Source organism: Apus apus, chromosome 1 (genome assembly GCF_020740795.1).
Source record: "Apus apus isolate bApuApu2 chromosome 1, bApuApu2.pri.cur, whole genome shotgun sequence".
NCBI classification, from domain to species: domain Eukaryota; kingdom Metazoa; phylum Chordata; class Aves; order Apodiformes; family Apodidae; genus Apus; species Apus apus.
In genome coordinates this window covers 105,617,460-105,630,348 of record NC_067282.1, presented here as the reverse complement: position 1 = coordinate 105,630,348, position 12,889 = coordinate 105,617,460, and the positions used below count along the sequence as shown (strand labels likewise).

Here is a 12,889-nt window from a genome sequence, read left to right as displayed (position 1 = left end):
ATTTGCCAATGAAGCAGCAAAGACTGAATATAATACATGGAAATAATCTTGGCACACTGTATGTAAACATTCAATTGATTGCTCTACATGTGGTTGAAAAAGCTTTGAAGCTGCAGTACTCTATCCTAGTTAGACTATGATTTGAGAAGGGTATAAAACTTATTGAAGGTTGTAACGTATATCTGTAAACTGATGTAGCCTTAATAACTCTTCCTCTGCTTGGACCTATTGTTCTATTCAAACCTTTCTGAAAGATAAACTGCTCCAAAGTTCAGTCTCCTTTATTAATATAGCATTGTCGTGGTATTCCCTGTAAACCTTTCCTTAGGCAAAGTTCAGCATGATGGATGGGCCCACTAAAAATTGAAAAGCAAACTTCTAGGGTATAAACAGATCACTTTTAGTGAGTATAAGAATCAAACAGACACCAAAACTAAAAAAATATATCACAAGAACCCTTCATATACTAGCTACATGGTGATTCTAGATTCACTTTATAGCATTATCAGTGTTTACTATACCAAGGCTAGTTTAACCATCAACACATACTTTAAAAGTTAGGTGAAAACAATTTTCTGAAATTATATAGTGTCACCAGAGGGTACGCATTACCATACTGAGATAATGCTTTAAAAATAGTCCAAATGGGGATGACAGGGGACACTACACCAAACCACAAACCAAACAAAAAGCAAAACTCAGTTAATGATCTGGATTTTAAAATCTCCCTCTTCTATAAGTAAACTTTGTTGTTTATGCAAACTACTTATAAAACTTATGTTTGTAACTCTTTTCAGTATTTTAAAGGTTAGCTAAACAAATATCACAGAATCATAGAATCAGACAGTGTTTTGTGTTGGAAGCAACTTAAAGATCATCTAGTTACAACTTGCTTGCCATGGACATGAGGGACTAACCAAATTAGCCATGGTACTCATAAGGGACTTCAACCACCCTGATATCTGTGTCATGGGACAACATCCTGCAGGGAAGAGGGGCCCATGAAAGCTGGCTGATATTTAAGGATCATCTCCTACAGGCCCAAGAGCAATGCAACCCAATTAAGAGGAAATAAGGTAAAAACTCCAGGAGGCTGGTGCGGATGAGCAAGCAGCTCCTAGAAAAGCTCAGACTTAAGAAAGTAGCATACAGAGGGTAGAAGCTAGGGCAGGTACCCTGGTTGGATTACAGAGAGGTGGTCTGAGCAGCTAGGGACTGGGTGAGGAGAGACAAATCCCAGACAGAATTTACATCCAGGGATGTGAATAACAGTAAGAAGAGCTTCTATAGGTATGCTGGGGAAAAAAGGACAAACAAGAAAAATGCAGACCCTCTCCCAGAGGAAATGGGGGACCTAGCTATGCAGGATATTGAGAAAGCTGATGTTCTTAATTACTTCTTTGCATCAGTCTTCTCTGGTAAGCTCTTCCGCCTCATTGCAAAGGCTACAGCTTGTGAAAGCAGGGCCTGGGAGAACAAAGTATCCCCCATTGTAGGAGAAGAACAGGTTAATGACCATTAAAGAACCTGAAGGTGTACAAATCTATGGGACATGATGGGGTCTATCCACAGGACCTGAGGGAGCTGGTGGATGCAATATCTAAACCTTTGTCCATCATATATTATAGGTCATGGTGGTCTGGTTAGGTCCTGCCTATTGAGAAAATGGTAATTTAGCCCCTGCTTTTAAAAACGGGAAAAATGAAGACCCAGAGAACTACAGGCCAGTTACTCTCATCTCTGTGCCTGGCGAGATCATGGAGCAGACCCTCCCAGAAGTCTGCTAAGGCATATACAAAATAAGGAGGTGACTGGTGACAGCCAACATGGCTTCACTAAGGGCAAATCATGCTTGACCAATTGGGTGGCCTTCTACAACAAGGCTACAGAGATGGTGGATGGTGGCAGAGCAACTGACGTAATTTATTTGGATTTGTGCAAGGCAGAAGGCATTCGACATGTTTCCACATGACATCCTGGTGTCCAAACTGACAAGAGATGGATTCGACAGATGGATCACTCAGTGGTTAAGGATTGGCTGGATGGCTGCACCCAGAGAGTTCTGGTTAGTGCCTCAGTGTCCAAGTGGACACAAGTGATGAGCGGGGTCCCTCAGGGGTCAGTAATGGGACCAGTGCTGTTCAGTATCTTTGTTGGAGCCATGGACAGTGGGATTGAGTGTATCCTCAGCAAATTTGCTGATTATACCAAGTTGTGCGGAGCAACTGACACCCTAGAGGGAAGGGATGCCATCCAGAGGGACCCTGACAGGCTGGAGAGGTGGGCCAATGACAACCTCATGAAGTTCAACAAGGCCAAGTGCAAAGTCCTGCACCTAGGTCGGTGCAACCCCAGGTACAAATTCAGGCTGGGGAGAGAATGGCTGGAGGGCAGTCCCAAGGAAAAGAACTCGGAGGTTGTAGTAGGTGATAAACTTGATATAAACTGCCAGTGTGCCCCCGCAGCCCAGAGGGCCAACCACATCCTGGTCTGCCTCAAAAGAAGTGTGGCCAGCAGGGCCAGGGACGTGATTCTGTTTCTCTACTTTGGTCTGGTCAGGCTGCACCAGAGTACTGTGTACAGTTCTGGTGCCCTCAGCACAGAGAAGACATGGAGCTGTTGGAGGGAGTCCAGAGAAGTGCTACAGAGATGATCAAAGGCCTGGAGCATCTCTGCCATGAAGACAGGCTGAGGGAGTTGGGGCTGTTCAGCCTGGAGAAGAGATGGCTCCGAGGAGACCTTATAGCAGCCTTCCAGAACCTGAAGGGGCTACAGGAAAGCTGGGGAAGGGCTTTTCACTAGAGAGGGGAGTGATAGAACTAGGGGTAATGGTTTTAAACTGTAATAGGGGAGATTTAGGTTAGACATCAGGAAGAAATTCTTCACTGGGAGGGTAGTAAGTTGCTGGAATAGGTTGCCTAGGGAGGTTGTTGATGCCCCCTCCCTGGAGGTGTTTAAGGCCAGGTTGGATGAGGCCTTGTGCAGCCTGGTCTAGTGGGAGATGTCCCTGCTCATAGCAGGGAGGTTGGAACCTGATGATCTTTAAGGTCCTTTCCAACCTTAACCATTCTATGATTTTATGAAGTGCCAGGAAATCCACAGCAGAGAGAAACAACTTCTTTCTGTGTTTTGCATCCGCTGTTATTTGCATCTTTCCTTAGGCCCTCGTGACATAGGTTTTAAAAGGCAAAGAAGAAGAACTTAATGAAGTAATGAATTCAGAGTGTATCAACTAAAATATTTAGTTAATATCTAAAAATTATTATTTCTTATTATAGATGTGATGTAAATCCTCTTCTGTTTGTTTTGGTTTCTCATTTGGTGCAATCTGCCATATGGAATACTTCATGTCTGGCCAGAGAGGTTACAGAATGTCAGACTGCATATACTGGTTTGCACAAAATAAGGTGAAGTTATACTGTGTATTAAAGTATTTGTATATTTATTGTGTGGATTATCACACTGCAATTTTGGACAAAAGTCTTATTTTTGTCATAATGTAAATACAAACTTCTGAATAAATTGCTATACACATTCATTCATGGTAGCCTGTTACAGACACTTTACTCTCTGATAAAGAGTCTTACATTTGACAATGAAGAAAACAGTTGAGAGCATTCAATGCATAATGGTTTTAATGTTTTAATGTGATACATGGCCTTTTTTCTTAATCAATCATGAAATAAAGATTTCCAATTTCTTTATAGACATAAACATTTTAACCTTTTTCATTGTAACTTTGAAATGAAACCTTAAGAAGTCACTACAACAGGGGTGTCAGTCTTTTGGAGAACAGAAACGTTATTAACCATTTACTGCAGTAACACTTTGCATCCCAAAGAGATTCATGATTCTAACAACCAATTTAACATTAATTTATCTGTAAAACATAGTAATAATCTGCATATCCTAAGGTACAATCAATGGAGCTTCTATTTGCACAAATTAATTTCTGCACCCCTAATTAAGGTTTCCAATATCTAGAAACATGCACAATCATCTCTGAGCAGTTTGAAGAGGTTCACACAATTCAAGGAGTAAAACATTTTTTTTAAAAAACAGTCTTCTTTCTGTTGTTGTTTTTAAAATGCAGTATTATTTCCTGCAGAAAGTTTTTTTTCTACACCCCCCACAAAAAAAAAAGATAGGAGTCTTTTTGAGTAAGCAATTGTTGAAGTTGTTACAAAAGGGTTTCATGAAAATGGATGTTTTGTACTACAGCAGTTGTGCTGTTCCATCAAATTCTGTCACATACTTGCCTTATAAAAAAAGTTGTGACAACATCTGTCACAAATGATGCAAGCACCCCTCAGTATTCCTTTTGTCAGTAGAAGTAACAAGTTCCTTGATTTATTATGCAGCTTTCAATTGAACGTCAATCTTTATGACAACAATTTACATTTCCAGTGTACTGCTACTGGCATGCAACCAAAATTTGGAAGCTCTTTCGTTGATATAAGGGAAAGCATATATTGCCAACAGCTCCAACTTTTACAGTCTCATGAAATACACCTCTTCTAATTTTTTAAGATCTACAAATTGATTTAGAAGGCATAAATTGCTATCATAGCCAAGGGGAACTCTGAAGAAAAAAGTATAAAACATTGTACACAGATACAGAGTCATCTCTTAAGAATGTCAAAGAACCAATCAAATTTTAGGCACCACATAGTTTAAAAAAACACCACAAAAAACAAACAACAATGAAAAACTCATAACAGCTTTGAAGAAGCTTTGAAATTATGAGTTCAGTTATTAGCTAATTTAATAGCATTACAGTATTAATTGAAAAATTTAGAACTCTAACATTGTTAGAGAGAAGTACTGAAGACTTAAAAGCAGTTGTTCAAAGTTAGAGAAGACAACATCATCACTGCCACTTTGTTTTTGACAAAGTAATTCCTCTAATCTCTGCAAGTACCTTCTGTTCTTTCATCATAAATGTTAAGATATCTTGCATCATACTACTTTGTGAAACTCTTGTCAAGCTTCTCATGAAAACACATATAATGCCCACTTATCACGTCAAACTAAACTCCGTATCTCTTCCAGCTATTTTAGTTTGATCGCAGGAAAAACTGTCTTTGGGAACTTAAGTGTGATCTGACCACTGAGTTATTTTTGAAGGAAATATCAGCAATGCAAATCTCTAGCTGTGTATCTCCATCACTATGTTGCCTGCTACTCCACACTGACACAAAGCAGTCTAATACTTCAGTGACATATAAACAGCAGGACTAAAGAATTTCCTAGCTGGAGGAGAAGATTTTCTTTTGTCTTCTTTTCCTATTTTTAGCATTCTATAGTTAAGAAACCAGTCTCTGTTGTTCATTGTCTCATGCCATCTGACTAGAGCAGAAACATTAGAAGCAATTATGAGCTTTATGAGCTTTGTTCCTCATTCTCTGTGGCATCCACTTTGCTCATAGTGATTACACTTGCTAACACTTTGGTTGGCTGTTTCTCTGTAGAGCAAACCTAACTCTGTGGTAGCTCCAGCCACCACAGAAATATTAAGAAGGATGTCAAAGAAGAAAGAGATTACTTCTGCTTGCAAGCCCGTGCTATCTGAATAGTCAGATATTATAATAAGTCATGTTACAGAAAGGAGGGAGAGAGACAATGGATTTAAAGCACACCAGTGATGTAGACTGGAAAAAGAGCATAGACTGCCATTTTTTCATGGAGATATTTTAGACAGGAACTCTAAGGAGAATCCCTTTTTTCCATGCCTTCCATAATGGACTAATTCTAATTCTTGATTCTGTCTATCTGTGTTTTAAAAAATGTGCAACTGTGCTGTTGCCACATTTCTTGAAAATTACTAACATTGGATTCTGGAGCATGTGCTGAATAAAGTACCGGAGAAAAATAAACATTAATTTAATTCCTTCCTGACCCATGTTACATGAGCCACATGAAAAAGACCAACCATAACTGTAACTTAGTCCTGTGCTCTCACATCGTACAGGTTATCAATAACAGTCTGATGAATTCGACAGTATGCTATCATTTACATTTCATGGGATTTAATAAAAATGAATCCTGTATATCCTGCTGCTACTAAGTATTGAACAAGAAATTAAATGAAAGAAAACAAGCTGCAAAGCCTGGTCCTCAGAAGAAAATAACAGATCATATTTTAAAAATGGAATAGGTGAATCAAGCCCTTTGAAAGACTGATTATAGTATTAATCTTATTAACATAATCAATCTTGACAGGTGCACATCAAACAACTTGTTATAGAATAGAAAAAGTTTTTCTATTTTCTTTAATAACAGCAAAGCAGCCAAATCCTGTTTTCACTTTATGATTTATATTTCATCATATGTATGAGTATAATAAAAATTCTAAATAGTAACCCAGAGTGAATTTTATTTAATCAACTGAGCCCTGAAATATCAAAGTAAAGGTCCACATTGCCTTCGTAAACTGCACTGTCACACCTGTTTATTAAAGATACTTTCAAAGAGTAACCTATTGTAAGACCCCTGAAATAGAATGTTAAACATAAAGTTGTCACCTTCTTTCTTCTTATTTAAATAGTTTTTTTGTGGCTTAGGTATATTTTACGTATATTTTTAAACCTGTTGCATAATCCAGAAACAAATCCTCACATCAAGATATGCTATAAATTTCAAGACAGAAATTCTGAGAATCATAAGGGATTTGCGTTTATAAACTTACTTATTATGTTTTTATTCACACAGTTCTGAAGGCAATGTCAGCTTTTTATCTAGACTCTTTTCATTACTTCTCCCTGTTGGTGTTGTAGCACATGCTGTGAATGACCTCCAGACACTCCTGAAGCTATATGCAGAGAGAAAATTGAATCTGAAAGCTTTATTAGACAAGTTTGTCTTCAGCTTGTGTCTGATGTCAGCTGTATTGAAAACTAGAACTGCTTGTGAAACTGGGTCCTGACCTTGAAAAATCTCCAATCAAATGGTAACAGATTCAGCTTTGTGCCATATTGCTATTTGTTAGATGTGGCACATGCGTTAGAAGCAAGAAAGCTTCTTAATGAAAATCAGATGGAATAATCAGGCAGCTTCTTTTCTGAACACAATTGGGAAACTAAATACATGGCTACGTATACACAATGGGGCCAAGTCAGGTTGACATCTGTGAACTTCTTTAATACAGAAGTCTTGACAGTAAAAGGACTCAAAACTAAGAAAATGAAAATTATTTAAATAAACCATTATCTTTTTCTTCATCCAAAAGCAACCAAAAGAGAAGGTAAAGACAACAATCTATTCCTTTACTACACCACTTTATGTGAGCATGAACAGCCTATGATAGACCAGCTGACTTAAGGAAGAGACTACTCTTACTGCTTCCCACCGATTCAGTAAGTCAAGGTATTCTCTATGATTCTTTCCTACTGCACTGTTGCCTGTTAATTTTTTCTCTTGCATTTTATTTCAGTAAAACTTTTCATAGAGTTAAACTGAATTATTACTAATATTAAAAACAGATATTTCCTTTAGATTCTACACGCACAAGTATCCTCAACTATACAATTCTGGACATGGCCATTATTGGAAATAATATTTATCTTTATTACAACTCTCATGATAGTGATCTTCTTTACTGGTGTTCTAAAACTAATGTTAGCTAGAATGGACTACTAGAAGTCGTGTTGCCTTCTAATTCACTGTAGAACTACTTGTGACAATTGATGCATGCTGTGGATTTGTAGCTGTACAGCCATGTGGGGAAGGGTTCTGAAAAATTAAATATGTACCATGTTGCCCACACAGCATTTAAGTAGCTGATGGTTCTTTTAAATGGTGGATGTTATTCACAATTTATTTTTAAATGTCAACACATTTGCATTAATATCAAGAATGCAGTAGACGCACACATTCCTAGATTGTTCAGTCTTCCCCAAGGAATTATTCTGTGTATTCTTGGTCTCAATTATACTATACCAGCTGCTATAAACAATACAGATACCATAATTTGTAAATTTGCTTTTAATTTACACTCTGAATACACATACTGTTGTCTTTTCAGGTGCACTAAGGAAATGCACAAAAATTTTTAAGACTAGCATTTGGAAATTTTGAGAAACAGAGTTCTGAACTACAGCATATGGGTTCACTCAAGGACTGTGCATAACATATAAACAATGACTGCTTCAGAACATATTAGCTATGAAATACTACAAAAAATAAAATAGTATCTATGGTGCATTTTTGCTCAAAGCTAGTTGTTGTAATTTCCTTTCTTACATTTTTGTCTTTGTCTCTTGAATGTCTCTTAAAAGCAAATGATTTGTTTGTTTTTAAAGAGGCAGTGGGACATTACATGATCCATCTCTGAAATCCATAAAATCAATATATTTCAACAGTTGTAGTTTCAAAAACAGAGTGCTTCATTACCATACTAGAGATTTAACAGGGCAGTCTTCATAATGCAGGATATTGCTATGCCCAATCTGTACATCTTTCTATCTTATAACTAATCATTACGGAATAATAGGTCACTCAACTACGCATTTGATACAAAAATAAACCAAAATTCCAGATGTATAAAATACAGAGGTCACTGGATTTTAGTTTTAAACCCTGTTTCATCAAGGTATACATTTTCACATACATGCTTTTGTTTGCTGCTAATTTTCATGAGAAATCTACAGTCTCAGGAATTCTATATTTTTAGTAGCACCAGTTTATGCTTCTTACGTTATGTTACATTCCAAACAGTGCATATGAATTTCAGCTGTATTAAGCTACAGTGGCACATATACTCAGAGAGTAACATTAATGATACTTTTCAAGAATTGTTTTCTAAGATCGTAAAGACCTAGAACAAAGCAGCATGCCTAATCCAGGTGGGGACTTGTTTAATGGAGAAATAAGGCAAATTAAACTTTCCCAAACTGAAGGAGAACTACCTTAGGATGAACTCCTTCAACTAAAATCTCAAAGGATGAGCAACTGAAATTCTGCTGTCACTAATTTCTCCAAATTCAGAAACATAATTCCTTTAAGTCACACCCCCAAACTCAAGATTTTATAAACTATAGAGGTGATGGCTGTGGTTTATTTGTTTTTTACACCCCAGCTAAATATATGAGGCAATAAGTGATGAATTCTGTTTTGGTTAAATCAGCTGGTGAAGTTGCTGCAGCTCACAATCCTTGTGTTACAACTTGCTTCTAATGAATTCAGCTTGATAAATTACTTCTCTCATATTCTCCCTTATTCTGTTAAATGAATCATAGAATCATAGAATGTGTGGCGTTGGAAGGGACCTTTAAAAGTAATCTAATCCGCCCCCCCTAAAGTGCACAGAGACCTGTTTCACTAGATCAGGTTGCTCAAGAGTCTGGTCAAACCTGACCTTGAATGAGATGGGATGTCCACCACCTCTCTGGGCAACCTGCTCCAGTGCTTCACCACCCCCATTGTAAAGAACTTCTTCCTAATGTCTAATCTAAATCTACACTGCCATTGCCCCTCATCCTATTGCTACAACTCTGTGCAACTCTTAACTATGTTACAATTCATAAACCAAAACTAACTCTTTTTTTCTTTCTTTTTTTTAGACATGCTACCAAGGAATGCTCAAAAATAACTATTTTTCAGCTATTTTTAGTTAGTTTCATTACCCTCAAGTATAGCATGGTTGAAAGTGGCCAAAATTTTCCCCTAATGTCTTACTTGAATGAAGGCAAATAACAGAAAATGTCTTCCTTGGGATCAAAGTCTGGAATGTTTCTCATCCCAGAATGTATTCAGAGGGGTTAGCAAAGCACTGTATAACTTAACTTATTAAGTACATACAGTAGTAGCACTTCTGTACAAAGAAGTAATATGAATGTTAATGATATTGTTAAAATCTGTCCCTCCTGTAAAAGCACATTCCAAAATTACATTTCTCTCAGCTTAAAATGTTTTCAAACTGCTGGCTAAGCAATGCATCAAGGTATTTGGATAGAGACATTCACACAGTTTCATGTTACCATGACAAGTACAGATAGCAAGTGTGATTTCTTTCCTGAATCTTCTTGTTTTGGAAGTCAATCTTTGCTAAGGTTTTAGACATACCCTTCAGCTAAGTACATTTTCTGAGCTGGAAAAGCAGTTCTTGTTCACTATGCCTGAGGGTACATTGGACTCATGGGATATTAAGGACTTTTTTTAGTGCTTCTTCTGCCAAAGAAACTATAATACACAGACCCAGAAATAATGATAAACAGGGTCTTTTACCTCTGTAACAGCCACCAGATGGTATATTTAGTAAGACCCTCTGGCTGAGTTGTTGTAGCCAAACTAGACCAAATGACACCTGACAGGGCAGTAGAGGTTAGGCAATTATATCTTCATTCCCTGTTCTCAAACAGACATCAACATTATCAAATTCTGACGTCCACAAAAGTCTCTATAGAATAAGGAAGTGAATAATCAACAGGAGATACTGCCATTGTTTCACAGAGTCCTTTCAAAATAACTTTGCGCTTTTTTTTTTTTTTAATTACCTTTAATGAGATGATTGTTTAGATTTAGAAGGCTTTGTTAAAGATTGTTCTCCCATAGCCAGTTTGAGTGTCTATGCACATTAATGCACAGTACATGAGAACTGGCAGCACAGAACATGTAAGACATACAAATGTTTATAATGGAAGTTGTTAAAATAACCACAGAAGTTTTGCATAGCATAAGAAAACCCATGACATCATCTCTTTTTTTTCCCCCCTCTTTTTTTTTTTTTTTTTTTTTTTTTTTTAGCTAAGTACAAGGATACTTTAGTAACATACACCACTTTCTATTTTTGCAGTCTTTCCATCTACAGAAACCTGCTGTCTCAGCCTAAGGATGAGAAGGCTCAAGGGGATCATACCCATGTCTATAAATATCTGATTGGTGGAATAAAGAAGACAGAGCCAAACTTCCTTCAGTGATGCTCAATGACTGGGTTAGAGTCACCATGCAAAACTTGAAATACTAGAAAATCTATTTCACTAGAAGAGGAAACATTTTTTTACCGTGAGAGTGGTTCAACACTGAAACAGGTTGCTGGAAGAGATTATAGAGTCTCCACCCTTGGAGATATTAAAAATCTGACCAGACACGAACCTGAGTAACCTGCACTAATTGACTGTTTTCAGCAAGTGGAATAGATGCCTTGTCCCTTCGGAACTCTACAGCTCCAATGTATAGATGTATCTAATAGATGCATCTATAATGACACAATTGCGGTAAACTGACTCAAATAAAGAAAATTTATGAGTTAGTGTTTCAAGCACAGGTTCAAATTTTAAGAGTTCTTGGCAATAGAAAGGAAATCAGTGTTACTTCCTGCCTTTACGGAACTCCAGTGCTTTCATTTTCTGCATGCTTAATTCCATCTGCTGAGCCTCAGAAATGTTAGTAGTTAGTAGTCAGAGCCTACATCTTGAATTAAGGTAAATGAATATTGTTACAATTATTCATCTAAAGATATGTTAATATAGGAATCTATTGCATTACTACTCTGTGCTGTCTCTTTTCCATTATTACTGTTTCCTTTGTAACAGCAAGTACTACACAATTCACAAACACTTCCTCCCCCCTCTAACATAACCTGCTGACGTGCAAAACTGACAAAGCAAGTTTCATGACCCAGCAACACATCTCCTTCCATTCCCTCTGTCATTACATGAAATTCTGTAGCATACCTTGGAACAAAATCCTGTAAAACAAAGATAATGCTGTACTACAAGTTTTAAAAAATGCTGGTGGCATTTACCCCACTTTAGGAAATAGAAATGATCGCCGCTGGAACTGTAGCAGTTCTAAATTACCAAAACTAAATTATAGTTCTATATAGTAAGACTCAATGTCATAAGCAAGGCACCTGCTTTGCTTGAATCACTATATGCTATTCTGACAGAAGTTGGACAGTCTACTGTCACTGAATATTCTGGATTCTCTCCATGTGGTACAATTATTCACTTCTCTGTAAAAACAATTTTTCTGCTTTGCTATCCTAGAAAGTCCCTAGTAGAAGGTAGAGACTTTTCCAATTTCATCTTTTCTTGTATGCTACCCATTAAAACATGTTAAATGCAAGAGAGATCAATAACCTGCAAGTAATCAACTCCCAGGTGACTACTGTAGCTGTATCACAGCCCAAGTTACAGCCAATCTAACAGGGGAGAGAAAAAACTACTTTCTGCTACCACATCTGATAAGCAGCTTTTCAAATTGTAGGGGTTAGTAATATTCTTCATCTAAGCAACTCAGATAGTTCAATATCAAGCAAAGAATCTTGGAGGCTTTAGAAACTCAGATTTAACCCAGTGCTTCCACTATGTCTTTCTTTTCCACCCCTGCTTAATCACAACATTTCAAAGGAAAGCAGTAGGAAATAAAATCCATTTATCAAGGAGATAAAAATGAGTTTCTAATCCTCGTAGGAAAGCAGCAGGTGCAAAGAGATATGAGAAGAATATAATATAAATACTGCCCAAGTAAGTTAAATTAAATGGAGATGAGGTCTCTTGTTGTGGATTCGTGAACTGAATACACCCAGAGATGTATATCATATCACATCAGACTTAATGTTTAACTACAGAATTACTCGTACCATGTTGTCATACAAACTTTTCTATGAATACACAAGCTTTGTCTTGAAATAGTCTCAGTTCATTGCCCTACCATAACAAGTAATTTCAGAATTTCATTCTGTAACCTATTTACTTCCACTTGACTCATAACATTATTATCTTTTAATTTAAATAATTATTTTCCCTTCATAGTTTTTTCCTCCATTAATATATGTAGAAAGTAAAAATCTAACCTCTTCATAGAATAAAGAAACAACACTTTGAAGCAGTAATAATTTGAAAAGCATGCTGCAATCTTTTAATCAAATCCATAATCTAATTTGTCT

General features: G+C 37.0%; 1 protein-coding gene across 7 annotated transcripts in view; it reads right to left on the bottom strand.

The window, feature by feature from the left end:
* DMD (dystrophin) overlaps positions 1 to 12,889 on the bottom strand; it is a 1,087,789-nt gene that overhangs the window by 333,692 nt on the left and 741,208 nt on the right. The window lies entirely within an intron of this gene.